The sequence below is a fragment of the Schistocerca cancellata genome, chromosome 2 (assembly GCF_023864275.1).
Source record: "Schistocerca cancellata isolate TAMUIC-IGC-003103 chromosome 2, iqSchCanc2.1, whole genome shotgun sequence".
NCBI lineage: Eukaryota > Metazoa > Arthropoda > Insecta > Orthoptera > Acrididae > Schistocerca > Schistocerca cancellata.
The window spans coordinates 1,099,087,115-1,099,105,577 of record NC_064627.1 but is presented as its reverse complement, the minus strand read 5'-3'; the positions used below and the strand labels follow the sequence as shown (position 1 = coordinate 1,099,105,577).

Sequence of the window (18,463 nt, the reverse complement as noted above, 5' to 3'; positions counted from 1 at the left end):
TCTCGTTAGGGGTACTACGGCAGACACCCTCTCGAGAACCCCGAAGACTTCTTGAGCCCTCGGCTGCGATGGGTTCCAGGCTGACAAAAGAACTGTCGTGTGTGCATTCGCGGATGAGAGAAAGGCTGAGGCAAGTTCGAGTGAACAAGGATGGACTCCTCGGCTCCGTCGTTTCCGTAGTGTAGCGGTTATCACGTCTGCTTCACACGCAGAAGGTCCCCGGTTCGATCCCGGGCGGGAACAGTATTTTCCTGCCTATGCCGTATTGTACTCCAGTGAGCCTCGTCGTGTGTGCATCTGCTGCATGTCCCTTCGTTTTGCAAGTACCACATTTATTGAATTTTTTAGTTACGATGGCAACATCACTACAAGTTGTCTGTGAAGTAAGGTGCACTTAAGCAGTTTCCGTGGTGTAGCGGTTATCACGTCCGCCTAACACGCAGAAGGTCCCCGGTTCGATCCCGGGCGGAAACACTTTTTCATCACTTTAAGCAAGACTTACTAACATGCATCTGCTACCATCTGTACCCGAAACCTTCGTAATTGCCTTCATGCGTCGGACCAGAGTGTCAATTGCTCACATCAAATAAGAAATTCATTTGATATTGGCGGCGAGCTTTTTGCGCTGACTCAGCCACTGACGTGCGATCAGTTTGCACAAAACGCTAGGGCTCGTCCGGGATTTGAACCCGGGACCTCCTGCACCCTAAGCAGGAATCATACCCCTAGACCAACGAGCCCTGTGGCACGTCGAATGCCAGTTATTCCAGTCCCTCGATGTCTTCCAGGGTGCTCTGGAAGTCTCGTTTAGGCTGGCGGGATGGGGGCGGCGCGAATTCCCGCGGTCGGCGGCCTTCCTGGGCTATTGGTACCTTCATGTAGAGGTGCCCCTGGGCTCGCACTGCCTGCTGCTGAGAAAGTGATTGCTTTTGCTGATATGACTTGCAATAACGATTGCGCGAAACGCCGCTATCTCGTTAGGGGTGCTACGGCAGACACCCTCTCGAGAACCCCGAAGACTTCTTGAGCCCTCGGCTGCGATGGGTTCCAGGCTGACAAAAGAACTGTCGTGTGTGCATTCGCGGATGAGAGAAAGGCTGAGGCAAGTTCGAGTGAACAAGGATGGACTCCTCGGCTCCGTCGTTTCCGTAGTGTAGCGGTTATCACGTCTGCTTCACACGCAGAAGGTTCCCGGTTCGATCCCGGGCGGGAACAGTATTTTCCTGCCTATGTCGTATTGTACTCCAGTGAGCCTCGTCGTGTGTGCATCTGCTGCATGTCCCTTCGTTTGCAAGTACCACATTTATTGAATTTTTTAGTTACGATGGCAACATCACTACAAGTTGTCTGTGAAGTAAGGTGCACTCAAGCAGTTTCCGTGGTGTAGCGGTTATCACGTCTGCCTAACACGCAGAAGGTCCCCGGTTCGATCCCGGGCGGAAACACTTTTTCATCACTTTAAGCAAGACTTACTAACATGCATCTGCTACCATCTGTACCCGAAACCTTCGTAATTGCCTTCATGCGTCGGACCAGAGTGTCAATTGCTCACATCAAATAAGAAATTCATTTAACATTGGTGGCGAGCTTTTTGCGCTGACTCAGCCACTGACGTGCGATCAGTTTGCACAAAACGCTAGGGCTCGTACGGGATTTGAACCCGGGACCTCCTGCACCCTAAGCAGGAATCATACCCCTAGACCAACGAGCCCTGTGGCACGTCGAATGCCAGTTATTCCAGTCCCTCGATGTCTTCCAGGGTGCTCTGGAAGTCTCGTTTAGGCTGGCGGGATGGGGGCGACGCGAATTCCCGCGGTCGGCGGCCTTCCTGGCCTATTGGTACCTTCATGTAGAGCTGCCCCTGGGCTCGCACTGCCTGCTGCTGAGAAAGTGATTGCTTTTGCTGATATGACTTGCAATAACGACTGCGCGAAACGCCGCTATCTCGTTAGGGGTGCTACGGCAGACACCCTCTCGAGAACCCCGAAGACTTCTTGAGCCCTCGGCTGCGATGGGTTCCAGGCTGACAAAAGAACTGTCGTGTGTGCATTCGCGGATGAGAGAAAGGCTGAGGCAAGTTCGAGTGAACAAGGATGGACTCCTCGGCTCCGTCGTTTCCGTAGTTTAGCGGTTATCACGTCTGCTTCACACGCAAAAGGTCCCCGGTTCGATCCCGGGCGGGAACAGTATTTTCCTGCCTATGCCGTATTGTACTCCAGTGAGCCTCGTCGTGTGTGCATCTGCTGCATGTCCCTTCGTTTTGCAAGTACCACATTTATTGAATTTTTTAGTTACGATGGCAACATCACTACAAGTTGTCTGTGAAGTAAGGTGCACTCAAGCAGTTTCCGTGGTGTAGCGGTTATCACGTCTGCCTAACACGCAGAAGGTCCCCGGTTCGATCCCGGGCGGAAACACTTTTTCATCACTTTAAGCAAGACTTACTAACATGCATCTGCTACCATCTGTACCCGAAACCTTCGTAATTGCCTTCATGCGTCGGACCAGAGTGTCAATTGCTCACATCAAATAAGAAATTCATTTGATATTGGCGGCGAGCTTTTTGCGCTGACTCAGCCACTGACGTGCGATCAGTTTGCACAAAACGCTAGGGCTCGTCCGGGATTTGAACCCGGGACCTCCTGCACCCTAAGCAGGAATCATACCCCTAGACCAACGAGCCCTGTGGCACGTCGAATGCCAGTTATTCCAGTCCCTCGATGTCTTCCAGGGTGCTCTGGAAGTCTCGTTTAGGCTGGCGGGATGGGGGCGGCGCGAATTCCCGCGGTCGGCGGCCTTCCTGGGCTATTGGTACCTTCATGTAGAGGTGCCCCTGGGCTCGCACTGCCTGCTGCTGAGAAAGTGATTGCTTTTGCTGATATGACTTGCAATAACGATTGCGCGAAACGCCGCTATCTCGTTAGGGGTGCTACGGCAGACACCCTCTCGAGAACCCCGAAGACTTCTTGAGCCCTCGGCTGCGATGGGTTCCAGGCTGACAAAAGAACTGTCGTGTGTGCATTCGCGGATGAGAGAAAGGCTGAGGCAAGTTCGAGTGAACAAGGATGGACTCCTCGGCTCCGTCGTTTCCGTAGTGTAGCGGTTATCACGTCTGCTTCACACGCAGAAGGTCCCCGGTTCGATCCCGGGCGGGAACAGTATTTTCCTGCCTATGCCGTATTGTACTCCAGTGAGCCTCGTCGTGTGTGCATCTGCTGCATGTCCCTTCGTTTTGCAAGTACCACATTTATTGAATTTTTTAGTTACGATGGCAACATCACTACAAGTTGTCTGTGAAGTAAGGTGCACTCAAGCAGTTTCCGTGGTGTAGCGGTTATCACGTCTGCCTAACACGCAGAAGGTCCCCGGTTCGATCCCGGGCGGAAACACTTTTTCATCACTTTAAGCAAGACTTACTAACATGCATCTGCTACCATCTGTACCCGAAACCTTCGTAATTGCCTTCATGCGTCGGACCAGAGTGTCAATTGCTCACATCAAATAAGAAATTCATTTGATATTGGCGGCGAGCTTTTTGCGCTGACTCAGCCACTGACGTGCGATCAGTTTGCACAAAACGCTAGGGCTCGTCCGGGATTTGAACCCGGGACCTCCTGCACCCTAAGCAGGAATCATACCCCTAGACCAACGAGCCCTGTGGCACGTCGAATGCCAGTTATTCCAGTCCCTCGATGTCTTCCAGGGTGCTCTGGAAGTCTCGATAAGGCTGGCGGGATGGGGGCGACGCGAATTCCCGCGGTCGGCGGCCTTCCTGGGCTATTGGTACCTTCATGTAGAGCTGCCCCTGGGCTCGCACTGCCTGCTGCTGAGAAAGTGATTGCTTTTGCTGATATGACTTGCAATAACGACTGCGCGAAACGCCGCTATCTCGTTAGGGGTACTACGGCAGACACCCTCTCGAGAACCCCGAAGACTTCTTGAGCCCTCGGCTGCGATGGGTTCCAGGCTGACAAAAGAACTGTCGTGTGTGCATTCGCGGATGAGAGAAAGGCTGAGGCAAGTTCGAGTGAACAAGGATGGACTCCTCGGCTCCGTCGTTTCCGTAGTGTAGCGGTTATCACGTCTGCTTCACACGCAGAAGGTCCCGGTTCGATCCCGGGCGGGAACAGTATTTTCCTGCCTATGTCGTATTGTACTCCAGTGAGCCTCGTCGTGTGTGCATCTGCTGCATGTCCCTTCGTTTGCAAGTACCACATTTATTGAATTTTTTAGTTACGATGGCAACATCACTACAAGTTGTCTGTGAAGTAAGGTGCACTCAAGCAGTTTCCGTGGTGTAGCGGTTATCACGTCTGCCTAACACGCAGAAGGTCCCCGGTTCGATCCCGGGCGGAAACACTTTTTCATCACTTTAAGCAAGACTTACTAACATGCATCTGCTACCATCTGTACCCGAAACCTTCGTAATTGCCTTCATGCGTCGGACCAGAGTGTCAATTGCTCACATCAAATAAGAAATTCATTTGATATTGGCGGCGAGCTTTTTGCGCTGACTCAGCCACTGACGTGCGATCAGTTTGCACAAAACGCTAGGGTTCGTCCGGGATTTGAACCCGGGACCTCCTGCACCCTAAGCAGGAATCATATCCCCAGGCCAACGAGCCCTGTGGCACGTCGAATGCCAGTTATTCCAGTCCCTCGATGTCTTCCAGGGTGCTCTGGAAGTCTCGTTTAGGCTGGCGGGATGGGGGCGGCGCGAATTCCCGCGGTCGGCGGCCTTCCTGGGCTATTGGTACCTTCATGTAGAGGTGCCCCTGGGCTCGCACTGCCTGCTGCTGAGAAAGTGATTGCTTTTGCTGATATGACTTGCAATAACGATTGCGCGAAACGCCGCTATCTCGTTAGGGGTGCTACGGCAGACACCCTCTCGAGAACCCCGAAGACTTCTTGAGCCCTCGGCTGCGATGGGTTCCAGGCTGACAAAAGAACTGTCGTGTGTGCATTCGCGGATGAGAGAAAGGCTGAGGCAAGTTCGAGTGAACAAGGATGGACTCCTCGGCTCCGTCGTTTCCGTAGTGTAGCGGTTATCACGTCTGCTTCACACGCAGAAGGTCCCCGGTTCGATCCCGGGCGGGAACAGTATTTTCCTGCCTATGCCGTATTGTACTCCAGTGAGCCTCGTCGTGTGTGCATCTGCTGCATGTCCCTTCGTTTTGCAAGTACCACATTTATTGAATTTTTTAGTTACGATGGCAACATCACTACAAGTTGTCTGTGAAGTAAGGTGCACTCAAGCAGTTTCCGTGGTGTAGCGATTATCACGTCCGCCTAACACGCAGAAGGTCCCCGGTTCGATCCCGGGCGGAAACACTTTTTCATCACTTTAAGCAAGACTTACTAACATGCATCTGCTACCATCTGTACCCGAAACCTTCGTAATTGCCTTCATGCGTCGGACCAGAGTGTCAATTGCTCACATCAAATAAGAAATTCATTTGATATTGGCGGCGAGCTTTTTGCGCTGACTCAGCCACTGACGTGCGATCAGTTTGCACAAAACGCTAGGGTTCGTCCGGGATTTGAACCCGGGACCTCCTGCACCCTAAGCAGGAATCATACCCCCAGACCAACGAGCCCTGTGGCACGTCGAATGCCAGTTATTCCAGTCCCTCGATGTCTTCCAGGGTGCTCTGGAAGTCTCGTTTAGGCTGGCGGGATGGGGGCGGCGCGAATTCCCGCGGTCGGCGGCCTTCCTGGGCTATTGGTACCTTCATGTAGAGCTGCCCCTGGGCTCGCACTGCCTGCTGCTGAGAAAGTGATTGCTTTTGCTGATATGACTTGCAATAACGATTGCGCGAAACGCCGCTATCTCGTTAGGGGTGCTACGGCAGACACCCTCTCGAGAACCCCGAAGACTTCTTGAGCCCTCGGCTGCGATGGGTTCCAGGCTGACAAAAGAACTGTCGTGTGTGCATTCGCGGATGAGAGAAAGGCTGAGGCAAGTTCGAGTGAACAAGGATGGACTCCTCGGCTCCGTCGTTTCCGTAGTGTAGCGGTTATCACGTCTGCTTCACACGCAGAAGGTCCCCGGTTCGATCCCGGGCGGGAACAGTATTTTCCTGCCTATGTCGTATTGTACTCCAGTGAGCCTCGTCGTGTGTGCATCTGCTGCATGTCCCTTCGTTTGCAAGTACCACATTTATTGAATTTTTTAGTTACGATGGCAACATCACTACAAGTTGTCTGTGAAGTAAGGTGCACTCAAGCAGTTTCCGTGGTGTAGCGGTTATCACGTCTGCCTAACACGCAGAAGGTCCCCGGTTCGATCCCGGGCGGAAACACTTTTTCATCACTTTAAGCAAGACTTACTAACATGCATCTGCTACCATCTGTACCCGAAACCTTCGTAATTGCCTTCATGCGTCGGACCAGAGTGTCAATTGCTCACATCAAATAAGAAATTCATTTGACATTGGTGGCGAGCTTTTTGCGCTGACTCAGCCACTGACGTGCGATCAGTTTGCACAAAACGCTAGGGCTCGTCCGGGATTTGAACCCGGGACCTCCTGCACCCTAATCAGGAATCATACCCCTAGACCAACGAGCCCTGTGGCACGTCGAATGCCAGTTATTCCAGTCCCTCGATGTCTTCCAGGGTGCTCTGGAAGTCTCGTTTAGGCTGGCTGGATGGGGGCGACGCGAATTCCCGCGGTCGGCGGCCTTCCTGGGCTATTGGTACCTTCATGTAGAGCTGCCCCTGGGCTCGCACTGCCTGCTGCTGAGAAAGTGATTGCTTTTGCTGATATGACTTGCAATAACGACTGCGCGAAACGCCGCTATCTGGTTAGGGGTGCTACGGCAGACACCCTCTCGAGAACCCCGAAGACTTCTTGAGCCCTCGGCTGCGATGGGTTCCAGGCTGACAAAAGAACTGTCGTGTGTGCATTCGCGGATGAGAGAAAGGCTGAGGCAAGTTCGAGTGAACAAGGATGGACTCCTCGGCTCCGTCGTTTCCGTAGTGTAGCGGTTATCACGTCTGCTTCACACGCAGAAGGTCCCCGGTTCGATCCCGGGCGGGAACAGTATTTTCCTGCCTATGTCGTATTGTACTCCAGTGAGCCTCGTCGTGTGTGCGTCTGCTGCATGTCCCTTCGTTTTGCAAGTACCACATTTATTGAATTTTTTAGTTACGATGACAACATCACTACAAGTTGTCTGTGAAGTAAGGTGCACTCAAGCAGCTTCCGTGGTGTAGCGGTTATCACGTCTGCCTAACACGCAGAAGGTCCCCGGTTCGTTCCCGGGCGGAAACACTTTTTCATCACTTTAAGCAAGACTTACTAACATGCATCTGCTACCATCTGTACCCGAAACCTTCGTAATTGCTTTCATGCGTCGGACCAGAGTGTCAATTGCTCACATCAAATAAGAAATTCATTTGATATTGGCGGCGAGCTTTTTGCGCTGACTCAGCCACTGACGTGCGATCAGTTTGCACAAAACGCTAGGGCTCGTCCGGGATTTGAACCCGGGACCTCCTGCACCCTAAGCAGGAATCATACCCCTAGACCAACGAGCCCCATGGCACGTCGAATGCCAGTTATTCCAGTCCCTCGATGTCTTCCAGGGTGCTCTGGAGGTCTCGTTTAGGCTGGCGGGATGGGGGCGGCGCGAATTCCCGCGGTCGGCGGCCTTCCTGGGCTATTGGTACCTTCATGTAGAGCTGCCCCTGGGCTCGCACTGCCTGCTGCTGAGAAAGTGATTGCTTTTGCTGATATGACTTGCAATAACGACTGCGCGAAACGCCGCTATCTGGTTAGGGGTGCTACGGCAGACACCCTCTCGAGAACCCCGAAGACTTCTTGAGCCCTCGGCTGCGATGGGTTCCAGGCTGACAAAAGAACTGTCGTGTGTGCATTCGCGGATGAGAGAAAGGCTGAGGCAAGTTCGAGTGAACAAGGATGGACTCCTCGGCTCCGTCGTTTCCGTAGTGTAGCGGTTATCACGTCTGCTTCACACGCAGAAGGTCCCCGGTTCGATCCCGGGCGGGAACAGTATTTTCCTGCCTATGTCGTATTGTACTCCAGTGAGCCTCGTCGTGTGTGCATCTGCTGCATGTCCCTTCGTTTTGCAAGTACCACATTTATTGAATTTTTTAGTTACGATGGCAACATCACTACAAGTTGTCTGTGAAGTAAGGTGCACTCAAGCAGCTTCCGTGGTGTAGCGGTTATCACGTCTGCCTAACACGCAGAAGGTCCCCGTTCGTTCCCGGGCGGAAACACTTTTTCATCACTTTAAGCAAGACTTACTAACATGCATCTGCTACCATCTGTACCCGAAACCTTCGTAATTGCCTTCATGCGTCGGACCAGAGTGTCAATTGCTCACATCAAATAAGAAATTCATTTGATATTGGCGGCGAGCTTTTTGCGCTGACTCAGCCACTGACGTGCGATCAGTTTGCACAAAACGCTAGGGCTCGTCCGGGATTTGAACCCGGGACCTCCTGCAACCTAAGCAGGAATCATACCCCTAGACCAACGAGCCCTATGGCACGTCGAATGCCAGTTATTCCAGTCCCTCGATGTCTTCCAGGGTGCTCTGGGGGTCTCGTTTAGGCTGGCGGGATTGGGGCGGCGCGAATTCCCGCGGTCGGCGGCCTTCCTGGGCTATTGGTACCTTCATGTAGAGCTGCCCCTGGGCTCGCACTGCCTGCTGCTGAGAAAGTGATTGCTTTTGCTGATATGACTTGCAATAACGACTGCGCGAAACGCCGCTATCTGGTTAGGGGTGCTACGGCAGACACCCTCTCGAGAACCCCGAAGACTTCTTGAGCCCTCGGCTGCGATGGGTTCCAGGCTGACAAAAGAACTGTCGTGTGTGCATTCGCGGATGAGAGAAAGGCTGAGGCAAGTTCGAGTGAACAAGGATGGACTCCTCGGCTCCGTCGTTTCCGTAGTGTAGCGGTTATCACGTCTGCTTCACACGCAGAAGGTCCCCGGTTCGATCCCGGGCGGGAACAGTATTTTCCTGCCTATGTCGTATTGTACTCCAGTGAGCCTCGTCGTGTGTGCATCTGCTGCATGTCCCTTCGTTTTGCAAGTACCACATTTATTGAATTTTTTAGTTACGATGGCAACATCACTACAAGTTGTCTGTGAAGTAAGGTGCACTCAAGCAGCTTCCGTGGTGTAGCGGTTATCACGTCTGCCTAACACGCAGAAGGTCCCCGTTCGTTCCCGGGCGGAAACACTTTTTCATCACTTTAAGCAAGACTTACTAACATGCATCTGCTACCATCTGTACCCGAAACCTTCGTAATTGCCTTCATGCGTCGGACCAGAGTGTCAATTGCTCACATCAAATAAGAAATTCATTTGATATTGGCGGCGAGCTTTTTGCGCTGACTCAGCCACTGACGTGCGATCAGTTTGCACAAAACGCTAGGGCTCGTCCGGGATTTGAACCCGGGACCTCCTGCAACCTAAGCAGGAATCATACCCCTAGACCAACGAGCCCTATGGCACGTCGAATGCCAGTTATTCCAGTCCCTCGATGTCTTCCAGGGTGCTCTGGGGGTCTCGTTTAGGCTGGCGGGATTGGGGCGGCGCGAATTCCCGCGGTCGGCGGCCTTCCTGGGCTATTGGTACCTTCATGTAGAGCTGCCCCTGGGCTCGCACTGCCTGCTGCTGAGAAAGTGATTGCTTTTGCTGATATGACTTGCAATAACGACTGCGCGAAACGCCGCTATCTCGTTAGGGGTGCTACGGCAGACACCCTCTCGAGAACCCCGAAGACTTCTTGAGCCCTCGGCTGCGATGGGTTCCAGGCTGACAAAAGAACTGTCGTGTGTCCATTCGCGGATGAGAGAAAGGCTGAGGCAAGTTCGAGTGAACATGGATGGACTCCTCGGCTCCGTCGTTTCCGTAGTGTAGCGGTTATCACGTCTGCTTCACACGCAGAAGGTCCCCGGTTCGATCCCGGGCGGGAACAGTACTTTCCTGCCTATGTCGTATTGTCCTCCAGTGAGCCTCGTCGTGTGTGCGTCTGCTGCATGTCCCTTCGTTTTGCAAGTACCACATTTATTGAATTTTTTAGTTACGATGACAACATCACTACAAGTTGTCTGTGAAGTAAGGTGCACTCAAGCAGCTTCCGTGGTGTAGCGGTTATCACGTCTGCCTAACACGCAGAAGGTCCCCGGTTCGTTCCCGGGCGGAAACACTTTTTCATCACTTTAAGCAAGACTTACTAACATGCATCTGCTACCATCTGTACCCGAAACCTTCGTAATTGCTTTCATGCGTCGGACCAGAGTGTCAATTGCTCACATCAAATAAGAAATTCATTTGATATTGGCGGCGAGCTTTTTGCGCTGACTCAGCCACTGACGTGCGATCAGTTTGCACAAAACGCTAGGGCTCGTCCGGGATTTGAACCCGGGACCTCCTGCACCCTAAGCAGGAATCATACCCCTAGACCAACGAGCCCCATGGCACGTCGAATGCCAGTTATTCCAGTCCCTCGATGTCTTCCAGGGTGCTCTGGAGGTCTCGTTTAGGCTGGCGGGATGGGGGCGGCGCGAATTCCCGCGGTCGGCGGCCTTCCTGGGCTATTGGTACCTTCATGTAGAGGTGCCCCTGGGCTCGCACTGCCTGCTGCTGAGAAAGTGATTGCTTTTGCTGATATGACTTGCAATAACGACTGCGCGAAACGCCGCTATCTGGTTAGGGGTGCTACGGCAGACACCCTCTCGAGAACCCCGAAGACTTCTTGAGCCCTCGGCTGCGATGGGTTCCAGGCTGACAAAAGAACTGTCGTGTGTGCATTCGCGGATGAGAGAAAGGCTGAGGCAAGTTCGAGTGAACAAGGATGGACTCCTCGGCTCCGTCGTTTCCGTAGTGTAGCGGTTATCACGTCTGCTTCACACGCAGAAGGTCCCCGGTTCGATCCCGGGCGGGAACAGTATTTTCCTGCCTATGTCGTATTGTACTCCAGTGAGCCTCGTCGTGTGTGCATCTGCTGCATGTCCCTTCGTTTTGCAAGTACCACATTTATTGAATTTTTTAGTTACGATGGCAACATCACTACAAGTTGTCTGTGAAGTAAGGTGCACTCAAGCAGTTTCCGTGGTGTAGCGGTTATCACGTCTGCCTAACACGCAGAAGGTCCCCGGTTCGATCCCGGGCGGAAACACTTTTTCATCACTTTAAGCAAGACTTACTAACATGCATCTGCTACCATCTGTACCCGAAACCTTCGTAATTGCCTTCATGCGTCGGACCAGAGTGTCAATTGCTCACATCAAATAAGAAATTCATTTGACATTGGTGGCGAGCTTTTTGCGCTGACTCAGCCACTGACGTGCGATCAGTTTGCACAAAACGCTAGGGCTCGTCCGGGATTTGAACCCGGGACCTCCTGCACCCAAAGCAGGAATCATACCCCTAGACCAACGAGCCCTGTGGCACGTCGAATGCCAGTTATTCCAGTCCCTCGATGTCTTCCAGGGTGCTCTGGAAGTCTCGTTTAGGCTGGCGGGATGGGGGCGACGCGAATTCCCGCGGTCGGCGGCCTTCCTGGGCTATTGGTACCTTCATGTAGAGCTGCCCCTGGGCTCGCACTGCCTGCTGCTGAGAAAGTGATTGCTTTTGCTGATATGACTTGCAATAACGACTGCGCGAAACGCCGCTATCTCGTTAGGGGTGCTACGGCAGACACCCTCTCGAGAACCCCGAAGACTTCTTGAGCCCTCGGCTGCGATGGGTTCCAGGCTGACAAAAGAACTGTCGTGTGTGCATTCGCGGATGAGAGAAAGGCTGAGGCAAGTTCGAGTGAACAAGGATGGACTCCTCGGCTCCGTCGTTTCCGTAGTGTAGCGGTTATCACGTCTGCTTCACATGCAGAAGGTCCCCGGTTCGATCCCGGGCGGGAACAGTATTTTCCTGCCTATGTCGTATTGTACTCCAGTGAGCCTCGTCGTGTGTGCGTCTGCTGCATGTCCCTTCGTTTTGCAAGTACCACATTTATTGAATTTTTTAGTTACGATGGCAACATCACTACAAGTTGTCTGTGAAGTAAGGTGCACTCAAGCAGCTTCCGTGGTGTAGCGGTTATCACGTCTGCCTAACACGCAGAAGGTCCCCGTTCGTTCCCGGGCGGAAACACTTTTTCATCACTTTAAGCAAGACTTACTAACATGCATCTGCTACCATCTGTACCCGAAACCTTCGTAATTGCCTTCATGCGTCGGACCAGAGTGTCAATTGCTCACATCAAATAAGAAATTCATTTGATATTGGCGGCGAGCTTTTTGCGCTGACTCAGCCACTGACGTGCGATCAGTTTGCACAAAACGCTAGGGCTCGTCCGGGATTTGAACCCGGGACCTCCTGCACCCTAAGCAGGAAACATTCCCCTAGACCAACGAGCCCTATGGCACGTCGAATGCCAGTTATTCCAGTCCCTCGATGTCTTCCAGGGTGCTCTGGGGGTCTCGTTTAGGCTGGCGGGATGGGGGCGGCGCGAATTCCCGCGGTCGGCGGCCTTCCTGGGCTATTGGTACCTTCATGTAGAGCTGCCCCTGGGCTCGCACTGCCTGCTGCTGAGAAAGTGATTGCTTTTGCTGATATGACTTGCAATAACGACTGCGCGAAACGCCGCTATCTCGTTAGGGGTGCTACGGCAGACACCCTCTCGAGAACCCCGAAGACTTCTTGAGCCCTCGGCTGCGATGGGTTCCAGGCTGACGAAAGAACTGTCGTGTGTCCATTCGCGGATGAGAGAAAGGCTGAGGCAAGTTCGAGTGAACATGGATGGACTCCTCGGCTCCGTCGTTTCCGTAGTGTAGCGGTTATCACGTCTGCTTCACACGCAGAAGGTTCCCGGTTCGATCCCGGGCGGGAACAGTACTTTCCTGCCTATGTCGTATTGTACTCCAGTGAGCCTCGTCGTGTGTGCGTCTGCTGCATGTCCCTTCGTTTTGCAAGTACCACATTTATTGAATTTTTTAGTTACGATGACAACATCACTACAAGTTGTCTGTGAAGTAAGGTGCACTCAAGCAGCTTCCGTGGTGTAGCGGTTATCACGTCTGCCTAACACGCAGAAGGTCCCCGGTTCGTTCCCGGGCGGAAACACTTTTTCATCACTTTAAGCAAGACTTACTAACATGCATCTGCTACCATCTGTACCCGAAACCTTCGTAATTGCTTTCATGCGTCGGACCAGAGTGTCAATTGCTCACATCAAATAAGAAATTCATTTGATATTGGCGGCGAGCTTTTTGCGCTGACTCAGCCACTGACGTGCGATCAGTTTGCACAAAACGCTAGGGCTCGTCCGGGATTTGAACCCGGGACCTCCTGCACCCTAAGCAGGAATCATACCCCTAGACCAACGAGCCCCATGGCACGTCGAATGCCAGTTATTCCAGTCCCTCGATGTCTTCCAGGGTGCTCTGGAGGTCTCGTTTAGGCTGGCGGGATGGGGGCGGCGCGAATTCCCGCGGTCGGCGGCCTTCCTGGGCTATTGGTACCTTCATGTAGAGCTGCCCCTGGGCTCGCACTGCCTGCTGCTGAGAAAGTGATTGCTTTTGCTGATATGACTTGCAATAACGACTGCGCGAAACGCCGCTATCTCGTTAGGGGTGCTACGGCAGACACCCTCTCGAGAACCCCGAAGACTTCTTGAGCCCTCGGCTGCGATGGGTTCCAGGCTGACAAAAGAACTGTCGTGTGTGCATTCGCGGATGAGAGAAAGGCTGAGGCAAGTTCGAGTGAACAAGGATGGACTCCTCGGCTCCGTCGTTTCCGTAGTGTAGCGGTTATCACGTCTGCTTCACACGCAGAAGGTCCCCGGTTCGATCCCGGGCGGGAACAGTATTTTCCTGCCTATGTCGTATTGTACTCCAGTGAGCCTCGTCGTGTGTGCATCTGCTGCATGTCCCTTCGTTTTGCAAGTACCACATTTATTGAATTTTTTAGTTACGATGGCAACATCACTACAAGTTGTCTGTGAAGTAAGGTGCACTCAAGCAGTTTCCGTGGTGTAGCGGTTATCACGTCTGCCTAACACGCAGAAGGTCTCGGTTCGATCCCGGGCGGAAACACTTTTTCATCACTTTAAGCAAGACTTACTAACATGCATCTGCTACCATCTGTACCCGAAACCTTCGTAATTGCCTTCATGCGTCGGACCAGAGTGTCAATTGCTCACATCAAATAAGAAATTCATTTGACATTGGTGGCGAGCTTTTTGCGCTGACTCAGCCACTGACGTGCGATCAGTTTGCACAAAACGCTAGGGCTCGTCCGGGATTTGAACCCGGGACCTCCTGCACCCAAAGCAGGAATCATACCCCTAGACCAACGAGCCCTGTGGCACGTCGAATGCCAGTTATTCCAGTCCCTCGATGTCTTCCAGGGTGCTCTGGAAGTCTCGTTTAGGCTGGCGGGATGGGGGCGACGCGAATTCCCGCGGTCGGCGGCCTTCCTGGGCTATTGGTACCTTCATGTAGAGCTGCCCCTGGGCTCGCACTGCCTGCTGCTGAGAAAGTGATTGCTTTTGCTGATATGACTTGCAATAACGACTGCGCGAAACGCCGCTATCTCGTTAGGGGTGCTACGGCAGACACCCTCTCGAGAACCCCGAAGACTTCTTGAGCCCTCGGCTGCGATGGGTTCCAGGCTGACAAAAGAACTGTCGTGTGTGCATTCGCGGATGAGAGAAAGGCTGAGGCAAGTTCGAGTGAACAAGGATGGACTCCTCGGCTCCGTCGTTTCCGTAGTGTAGCGGTTATCACGTCTGCTTCACACGCAGAAGGTCCCCGGTTCGATCCCGGGCGGGAACAGTATTTTCCTGCCTATGTCGTATTGTACTCCAGTGAGCCTCGTCGTGTGTGCGTCTGCTGCATGTCCCTTCGTTTTGCAAGTACCACATTTATTGAATTTTTTAGTTACGATGGCAACATCACTACAAGTTGTCTGTGAAGTAAGGTGCACTCAAGCAGTTTCCGTGGTGTAGCGGTTATCACGTCTGCCTAACACGCAGAAGGGCCCCGGTTCGATCCCGGGCGGAAACACTTTTTCATCACTTTAAGCAAGACTTACTAACATGCATCTGCTACCATCTGTACCCGAAACCTTCGTAATTGCCTTCATGCGTCGGACCAGAGTGTCAATTGCTCACATCAAATAAGAAATTCATTTGACATTGGTGGCGAGCTTTTTGCGCTGACTCAGCCACTGACGTGCGATCAGTTTGCACAAAACGCTAGGGCTCGTCCGGGATTTGAACCCGGGACCTCCTGCACCCAAAGCAGGAATCATACCCCTAGACCAACGAGCCCTGTGGCACGTCGAATGCCAGTTATTCCAGTCCCTCGATGTCTTCCAGGGTGCTCTGGAAGTCTCGTTTAGGCTGGCGGGATGGGGGCGACGCGAATTCCCGCGGTCGGCGGCCTTCCTGGGCTATTGGTACCTTCATGTAGAGCTGCCCCTGGGCTCGCACTGCCTGCTGCTGAGAAAGTGATTGCTTTTGCTGATATGACTTGCAATAACGACTGCGCGAAACGCCGCTATCTCGTTAGGGGTGCTACGGCAGACACCCTCTCGAGAACCCCGAAGACTTCTTGAGCCCTCGGCTGCGATGGGTTCCAGGCTGACAAAAGAACTGTCGTGTGTGCATTCGCGGATGAGAGAAAGGCTGAGGCAAGTTCGAGTGAACAAGGATGGACTCCTCGGCTCCGTCGTTTCCGTAGTGTAGCGGTTATCACGTCTGCTTCACACGCAGAAGGTCCCCGGTTCGATCCCGGGCGGGAACAGTATTTTCCTGCCTATGTCGTATTGTACTCCAGTGAGCCTCGTCGTGTGTGCGTCTGCTGCATGTCCCTTCGTTTTGCAAGTACCACATTTATTGAATTTTTTAGTTACGATGGCAACATCACTACAAGTTGTCTGTGAAGTAAGGTGCACTCAAGCAGCTTCCGTGGTGTAGCGGTTATCACGTCTGCCTAACACGCAGAAGGTCCCCGTTCGTTCCCGGGCGGAAACACTTTTTCATCACTTTAAGCAAGACTTACTAACATGCATCTGCTACCATCTGTACCCGAAACCTTCGTAATTGCCTTCATGCGTCGGACCAGAGTGTCAATTGCTCACATCAAATAAGAAATTCATTTGATATTGGCGGCGAGCTTTTTGCGCTGACTCAGCCACTGACGTGCGATCAGTTTGCACAAAACGCTAGGGCTCGTCCGGGATTTGAACCCGGGACCTCCTGCAACCTAAGCAGGAATCATACCCCTAGACCAACGAGCCCTATGGCACGTCGAATGCCAGTTATTCCAGTCCCTCGATGTCTTCCAGGGTGCTCTGGGGGTCTCGTTTAGGCTGGCGGGATTGGGGCGGCGCGAATTCCCGCGGTCGGCGGCCTTCCTGGGCTATTGGTACCTTCATGTAGAGCTGCCCCTGGGCTCGCACTGCCTGCTGCTGAGAAAGTGATTGCTTTTGCTGATATGACTTGCAATAACGACTGCGCGAAACGCCGCTATCTCGTTAGGGGTGCTACGGCAGACACCCTCTCGAGAACCCCGAAGACTTCTTGAGCCCTCGGCTGCGATGGGTTCCAGGCTGACAAAAGAACTGTCGTGTGTCCATTCGCGGATGAGAGAAAGGCTGAGGCAAGTTCGAGTGAACATGGATGGACTCCTCGGCTCCGTCGTTTCCGTAGTGTAGCGGTTATCACGTCTGCTTCACACGCAGAAGGTCCCCGGTTCGATCCCGGGCGGGAACAGTACTTTCCTGCCTATGTCGTATTGTACTCCAGTGAGCCTCGTCGTGTGTGCGTCTGCTGCATGTCCCTTCGTTTTGCAAGTACCACATTTATTGAATTTTTTAGTTACGATGACAACATCACTACAAGTTGTCTGTGAAGTAAGGTGCACTCAAGCAGCTTCCGTGGTGTAGCGGTTATCACGTCTGCCTAACACGCAGAAGGTCCCCGGTTCGTTCCCGGGCGGAAACACTTTTTCATCACTTTAAGCAAGACTTACTAACATGCATCTGCTACCATCTGTACCCGAAACCTTCGTAATTGCTTTCATGCGTCGGACCAGAGTGTCAATTGCTCACATCAAATAAGAAATTCATTTGATATTGGCGGCGAGCTTTTTGCGCTGACTCAGCCACTGACGTGCGATCAGTTTGCACAAAACGCTAGGGCTCGTCCGGGATTTGAACCCGGGACCTCCTGCACCCTAAGCAGGAATCATACCCCTAGACCAACGAGCCCCATGGCACGTCGAATGCCAGTTATTCCAGTCCCTCGATGTCTTCCAGGGTGCTCTGGAGGTCTCGTTTAGGCTGGCGGGATGGGGGCGGCGCGAATTCCCGCGGTCGGCGGCCTTCCTGGGCTATTGGTACCTTCATGTAGAGCTGCCCCTGGGCTCGCACTGCCTGCTGCTGAGAAAGTGATTGCTTTTGCTGATATGACTTGCAATAACGACTGCGCGAAACGCCGCTATCTCGTTAGGGGTGCTACGGCAGACACCCTCTCGAGAACCCCGAAGACTTCTTGAGCCCTCGGCTGCGATGGGTTCCAGGCTGACAAAAGAACTGTCGTGTGTGCATTCGCGGATGAGAGAAAGGCTGAGGCAAGTTCGAGTGAACAAGGATGGACTCCTCGGCTCCGTCGTTTCCGTAGTGTAGCGGTTATCACGTCTGCTTCACACGCAGAAGGTCCCCGGTTCGATCCCGGGCGGGAACAGTATTTTCCTGCCTATGTCGTATTGTACTCCAGTGAGCCTCGTCGTGTGTGCATCTGCTGCATGTCCCTTCGTTTTGCAAGTACCACATTTATTGAATTTTTTAGTTACGATGGCAACATCACTACAAGTTGTCTGTGAAGTAAGGTGCACTCAAGCAGTTTCCGTGGTGTAGCGGTTATCACGTCTGCCTAACACGCAGAAGGTCCCCGGTTCGATCCCGGGCGGAAACACTTTTTCATCACTTTAAGCAAGACTTACTAACATGCATCTGCTACCATCTGTACCCGAAACCTTCGTAATTGCCTTCATGCGTCGGACCAGAGTGTCAATTGCTCACATCAAATAAGAAATTCATTTGATATTGGCGGCGAGCTTTTTGCGCTGACTCAGCCACTGACGTGCGATCAGTTTGCACAAAACGCTAGGGCTCGTCCGGGATTTGAACCCGGGACCTCCTGCACCCTAAGCAGGAATCATACCCCTAGACCAACGAGCCCTGTGGCACGTCGAATGCCAGTTATTCCAGTCCCTCGATGTCTTCCAGGGTGCTCTGGAAGTCTCGTTTAGGCTGGCGGGATGGGGGCGACGCGAATTCCCGCGGTCGGCGGCCTTCCTGGGCTATTGGTACCTTCATGTAGAGCTGCCCCTGGGCTCGCACTGCCTGCTGCTGAGAAAGTGATTGCTTTTGCTGATATGACTTGCAATAACGACTGCGCGAAACGCCGCTATCTC

At 53.0% G+C, this 18,463-nt stretch overlaps 56 non-coding genes across 56 annotated transcripts; 38 read left to right on the top strand and 18 right to left on the bottom strand.

The window, feature by feature from the left end:
- Window positions 1-170: 170 nt before the first annotated feature.
- Trnav-cac (transfer RNA valine (anticodon CAC)) lies at window positions 171-243 on the top strand. Its single transcript has one exon. It is a non-coding gene; the product is annotated as a tRNA-Val (tRNA).
- A 158-nt stretch (window positions 244-401) lies between these two features.
- Window positions 402-474, top strand: Trnav-aac (transfer RNA valine (anticodon AAC)). Its single transcript has one exon. It is a non-coding gene; the product is annotated as a tRNA-Val (tRNA).
- A 194-nt stretch (window positions 475-668) lies between these two features.
- Window positions 669-740, bottom strand: Trnap-agg (transfer RNA proline (anticodon AGG)). The gene has a single exon. It is a non-coding gene; the product is annotated as a tRNA-Pro (tRNA).
- Window positions 741-1,142: 402 nt separating this feature from the next.
- Window positions 1,143-1,215, top strand: Trnav-cac (transfer RNA valine (anticodon CAC)). Its single transcript has one exon. It is a non-coding gene; the product is annotated as a tRNA-Val (tRNA).
- Window positions 1,216-1,372: 157 nt separating this feature from the next.
- Trnav-aac (transfer RNA valine (anticodon AAC)) lies at window positions 1,373-1,445 on the top strand. Its single transcript has one exon. It is a non-coding gene; the product is annotated as a tRNA-Val (tRNA).
- Window positions 1,446-1,639: 194 nt separating this feature from the next.
- On the bottom strand, window positions 1,640-1,711 carry Trnap-agg (transfer RNA proline (anticodon AGG)). Its single transcript has one exon. It is a non-coding gene; the product is annotated as a tRNA-Pro (tRNA).
- Window positions 1,712-2,113: 402 nt separating this feature from the next.
- On the top strand, window positions 2,114-2,186 carry Trnav-cac (transfer RNA valine (anticodon CAC)). Its single transcript has one exon. It is a non-coding gene; the product is annotated as a tRNA-Val (tRNA).
- Window positions 2,187-2,344: 158 nt separating this feature from the next.
- On the top strand, window positions 2,345-2,417 carry Trnav-aac (transfer RNA valine (anticodon AAC)). The gene has a single exon. It is a non-coding gene; the product is annotated as a tRNA-Val (tRNA).
- A 194-nt stretch (window positions 2,418-2,611) lies between these two features.
- Window positions 2,612-2,683, bottom strand: Trnap-agg (transfer RNA proline (anticodon AGG)). The gene has a single exon. It is a non-coding gene; the product is annotated as a tRNA-Pro (tRNA).
- A 402-nt stretch (window positions 2,684-3,085) lies between these two features.
- Trnav-cac (transfer RNA valine (anticodon CAC)) lies at window positions 3,086-3,158 on the top strand. The gene has a single exon. It is a non-coding gene; the product is annotated as a tRNA-Val (tRNA).
- A 158-nt stretch (window positions 3,159-3,316) lies between these two features.
- On the top strand, window positions 3,317-3,389 carry Trnav-aac (transfer RNA valine (anticodon AAC)). The gene has a single exon. It is a non-coding gene; the product is annotated as a tRNA-Val (tRNA).
- Window positions 3,390-3,583: 194 nt separating this feature from the next.
- Trnap-agg (transfer RNA proline (anticodon AGG)) lies at window positions 3,584-3,655 on the bottom strand. The gene has a single exon. It is a non-coding gene; the product is annotated as a tRNA-Pro (tRNA).
- Window positions 3,656-4,057: 402 nt separating this feature from the next.
- On the top strand, window positions 4,058-4,129 carry Trnav-cac (transfer RNA valine (anticodon CAC)). Its single transcript has one exon. It is a non-coding gene; the product is annotated as a tRNA-Val (tRNA).
- Window positions 4,130-4,286: 157 nt separating this feature from the next.
- Trnav-aac (transfer RNA valine (anticodon AAC)) lies at window positions 4,287-4,359 on the top strand. Its single transcript has one exon. It is a non-coding gene; the product is annotated as a tRNA-Val (tRNA).
- A 668-nt stretch (window positions 4,360-5,027) lies between these two features.
- Window positions 5,028-5,100, top strand: Trnav-cac (transfer RNA valine (anticodon CAC)). The gene has a single exon. It is a non-coding gene; the product is annotated as a tRNA-Val (tRNA).
- A 158-nt stretch (window positions 5,101-5,258) lies between these two features.
- On the top strand, window positions 5,259-5,331 carry Trnav-aac (transfer RNA valine (anticodon AAC)). Its single transcript has one exon. It is a non-coding gene; the product is annotated as a tRNA-Val (tRNA).
- Window positions 5,332-5,525: 194 nt separating this feature from the next.
- Trnap-agg (transfer RNA proline (anticodon AGG)) lies at window positions 5,526-5,597 on the bottom strand. The gene has a single exon. It is a non-coding gene; the product is annotated as a tRNA-Pro (tRNA).
- A 402-nt stretch (window positions 5,598-5,999) lies between these two features.
- On the top strand, window positions 6,000-6,072 carry Trnav-cac (transfer RNA valine (anticodon CAC)). The gene has a single exon. It is a non-coding gene; the product is annotated as a tRNA-Val (tRNA).
- A 157-nt stretch (window positions 6,073-6,229) lies between these two features.
- On the top strand, window positions 6,230-6,302 carry Trnav-aac (transfer RNA valine (anticodon AAC)). The gene has a single exon. It is a non-coding gene; the product is annotated as a tRNA-Val (tRNA).
- A 194-nt stretch (window positions 6,303-6,496) lies between these two features.
- On the bottom strand, window positions 6,497-6,568 carry Trnap-agg (transfer RNA proline (anticodon AGG)). The gene has a single exon. It is a non-coding gene; the product is annotated as a tRNA-Pro (tRNA).
- Window positions 6,569-6,970: 402 nt separating this feature from the next.
- On the top strand, window positions 6,971-7,043 carry Trnav-cac (transfer RNA valine (anticodon CAC)). The gene has a single exon. It is a non-coding gene; the product is annotated as a tRNA-Val (tRNA).
- A 158-nt stretch (window positions 7,044-7,201) lies between these two features.
- Trnav-aac (transfer RNA valine (anticodon AAC)) lies at window positions 7,202-7,274 on the top strand. The gene has a single exon. It is a non-coding gene; the product is annotated as a tRNA-Val (tRNA).
- Window positions 7,275-7,468: 194 nt separating this feature from the next.
- Window positions 7,469-7,540, bottom strand: Trnap-agg (transfer RNA proline (anticodon AGG)). Its single transcript has one exon. It is a non-coding gene; the product is annotated as a tRNA-Pro (tRNA).
- Window positions 7,541-7,942: 402 nt separating this feature from the next.
- Trnav-cac (transfer RNA valine (anticodon CAC)) lies at window positions 7,943-8,015 on the top strand. The gene has a single exon. It is a non-coding gene; the product is annotated as a tRNA-Val (tRNA).
- A 158-nt stretch (window positions 8,016-8,173) lies between these two features.
- Trnav-aac (transfer RNA valine (anticodon AAC)) lies at window positions 8,174-8,245 on the top strand. The gene has a single exon. It is a non-coding gene; the product is annotated as a tRNA-Val (tRNA).
- Window positions 8,246-8,439: 194 nt separating this feature from the next.
- On the bottom strand, window positions 8,440-8,511 carry Trnap-agg (transfer RNA proline (anticodon AGG)). The gene has a single exon. It is a non-coding gene; the product is annotated as a tRNA-Pro (tRNA).
- Window positions 8,512-8,913: 402 nt separating this feature from the next.
- On the top strand, window positions 8,914-8,986 carry Trnav-cac (transfer RNA valine (anticodon CAC)). Its single transcript has one exon. It is a non-coding gene; the product is annotated as a tRNA-Val (tRNA).
- A 158-nt stretch (window positions 8,987-9,144) lies between these two features.
- Window positions 9,145-9,216, top strand: Trnav-aac (transfer RNA valine (anticodon AAC)). Its single transcript has one exon. It is a non-coding gene; the product is annotated as a tRNA-Val (tRNA).
- A 194-nt stretch (window positions 9,217-9,410) lies between these two features.
- On the bottom strand, window positions 9,411-9,482 carry Trnap-agg (transfer RNA proline (anticodon AGG)). Its single transcript has one exon. It is a non-coding gene; the product is annotated as a tRNA-Pro (tRNA).
- Window positions 9,483-9,884: 402 nt separating this feature from the next.
- Window positions 9,885-9,957, top strand: Trnav-cac (transfer RNA valine (anticodon CAC)). The gene has a single exon. It is a non-coding gene; the product is annotated as a tRNA-Val (tRNA).
- Window positions 9,958-10,115: 158 nt separating this feature from the next.
- On the top strand, window positions 10,116-10,188 carry Trnav-aac (transfer RNA valine (anticodon AAC)). Its single transcript has one exon. It is a non-coding gene; the product is annotated as a tRNA-Val (tRNA).
- Window positions 10,189-10,382: 194 nt separating this feature from the next.
- Window positions 10,383-10,454, bottom strand: Trnap-agg (transfer RNA proline (anticodon AGG)). Its single transcript has one exon. It is a non-coding gene; the product is annotated as a tRNA-Pro (tRNA).
- Window positions 10,455-10,856: 402 nt separating this feature from the next.
- On the top strand, window positions 10,857-10,929 carry Trnav-cac (transfer RNA valine (anticodon CAC)). Its single transcript has one exon. It is a non-coding gene; the product is annotated as a tRNA-Val (tRNA).
- Window positions 10,930-11,087: 158 nt separating this feature from the next.
- Window positions 11,088-11,160, top strand: Trnav-aac (transfer RNA valine (anticodon AAC)). The gene has a single exon. It is a non-coding gene; the product is annotated as a tRNA-Val (tRNA).
- A 194-nt stretch (window positions 11,161-11,354) lies between these two features.
- Window positions 11,355-11,426, bottom strand: Trnap-ugg (transfer RNA proline (anticodon UGG)). Its single transcript has one exon. It is a non-coding gene; the product is annotated as a tRNA-Pro (tRNA).
- A 402-nt stretch (window positions 11,427-11,828) lies between these two features.
- Window positions 11,829-11,901, top strand: Trnav-cac (transfer RNA valine (anticodon CAC)). The gene has a single exon. It is a non-coding gene; the product is annotated as a tRNA-Val (tRNA).
- A 158-nt stretch (window positions 11,902-12,059) lies between these two features.
- Trnav-aac (transfer RNA valine (anticodon AAC)) lies at window positions 12,060-12,131 on the top strand. The gene has a single exon. It is a non-coding gene; the product is annotated as a tRNA-Val (tRNA).
- Window positions 12,132-12,325: 194 nt separating this feature from the next.
- Window positions 12,326-12,397, bottom strand: Trnap-agg (transfer RNA proline (anticodon AGG)). The gene has a single exon. It is a non-coding gene; the product is annotated as a tRNA-Pro (tRNA).
- Window positions 12,398-12,799: 402 nt separating this feature from the next.
- Trnav-cac (transfer RNA valine (anticodon CAC)) lies at window positions 12,800-12,872 on the top strand. Its single transcript has one exon. It is a non-coding gene; the product is annotated as a tRNA-Val (tRNA).
- Window positions 12,873-13,030: 158 nt separating this feature from the next.
- Trnav-aac (transfer RNA valine (anticodon AAC)) lies at window positions 13,031-13,103 on the top strand. The gene has a single exon. It is a non-coding gene; the product is annotated as a tRNA-Val (tRNA).
- Window positions 13,104-13,297: 194 nt separating this feature from the next.
- Window positions 13,298-13,369, bottom strand: Trnap-agg (transfer RNA proline (anticodon AGG)). The gene has a single exon. It is a non-coding gene; the product is annotated as a tRNA-Pro (tRNA).
- A 402-nt stretch (window positions 13,370-13,771) lies between these two features.
- On the top strand, window positions 13,772-13,844 carry Trnav-cac (transfer RNA valine (anticodon CAC)). Its single transcript has one exon. It is a non-coding gene; the product is annotated as a tRNA-Val (tRNA).
- Window positions 13,845-14,002: 158 nt separating this feature from the next.
- Window positions 14,003-14,074, top strand: Trnav-aac (transfer RNA valine (anticodon AAC)). Its single transcript has one exon. It is a non-coding gene; the product is annotated as a tRNA-Val (tRNA).
- A 194-nt stretch (window positions 14,075-14,268) lies between these two features.
- Window positions 14,269-14,340, bottom strand: Trnap-ugg (transfer RNA proline (anticodon UGG)). Its single transcript has one exon. It is a non-coding gene; the product is annotated as a tRNA-Pro (tRNA).
- A 402-nt stretch (window positions 14,341-14,742) lies between these two features.
- Window positions 14,743-14,815, top strand: Trnav-cac (transfer RNA valine (anticodon CAC)). Its single transcript has one exon. It is a non-coding gene; the product is annotated as a tRNA-Val (tRNA).
- A 158-nt stretch (window positions 14,816-14,973) lies between these two features.
- On the top strand, window positions 14,974-15,046 carry Trnav-aac (transfer RNA valine (anticodon AAC)). Its single transcript has one exon. It is a non-coding gene; the product is annotated as a tRNA-Val (tRNA).
- Window positions 15,047-15,240: 194 nt separating this feature from the next.
- On the bottom strand, window positions 15,241-15,312 carry Trnap-ugg (transfer RNA proline (anticodon UGG)). Its single transcript has one exon. It is a non-coding gene; the product is annotated as a tRNA-Pro (tRNA).
- Window positions 15,313-15,714: 402 nt separating this feature from the next.
- On the top strand, window positions 15,715-15,787 carry Trnav-cac (transfer RNA valine (anticodon CAC)). Its single transcript has one exon. It is a non-coding gene; the product is annotated as a tRNA-Val (tRNA).
- Window positions 15,788-15,945: 158 nt separating this feature from the next.
- On the top strand, window positions 15,946-16,017 carry Trnav-aac (transfer RNA valine (anticodon AAC)). Its single transcript has one exon. It is a non-coding gene; the product is annotated as a tRNA-Val (tRNA).
- A 194-nt stretch (window positions 16,018-16,211) lies between these two features.
- Trnap-agg (transfer RNA proline (anticodon AGG)) lies at window positions 16,212-16,283 on the bottom strand. The gene has a single exon. It is a non-coding gene; the product is annotated as a tRNA-Pro (tRNA).
- A 402-nt stretch (window positions 16,284-16,685) lies between these two features.
- Window positions 16,686-16,758, top strand: Trnav-cac (transfer RNA valine (anticodon CAC)). Its single transcript has one exon. It is a non-coding gene; the product is annotated as a tRNA-Val (tRNA).
- A 158-nt stretch (window positions 16,759-16,916) lies between these two features.
- On the top strand, window positions 16,917-16,989 carry Trnav-aac (transfer RNA valine (anticodon AAC)). Its single transcript has one exon. It is a non-coding gene; the product is annotated as a tRNA-Val (tRNA).
- A 194-nt stretch (window positions 16,990-17,183) lies between these two features.
- Trnap-agg (transfer RNA proline (anticodon AGG)) lies at window positions 17,184-17,255 on the bottom strand. The gene has a single exon. It is a non-coding gene; the product is annotated as a tRNA-Pro (tRNA).
- A 402-nt stretch (window positions 17,256-17,657) lies between these two features.
- Window positions 17,658-17,730, top strand: Trnav-cac (transfer RNA valine (anticodon CAC)). The gene has a single exon. It is a non-coding gene; the product is annotated as a tRNA-Val (tRNA).
- Window positions 17,731-17,888: 158 nt separating this feature from the next.
- Trnav-aac (transfer RNA valine (anticodon AAC)) lies at window positions 17,889-17,961 on the top strand. The gene has a single exon. It is a non-coding gene; the product is annotated as a tRNA-Val (tRNA).
- A 194-nt stretch (window positions 17,962-18,155) lies between these two features.
- On the bottom strand, window positions 18,156-18,227 carry Trnap-agg (transfer RNA proline (anticodon AGG)). The gene has a single exon. It is a non-coding gene; the product is annotated as a tRNA-Pro (tRNA).
- Between the last annotated feature and the right edge of the window lie 236 nt (window positions 18,228-18,463).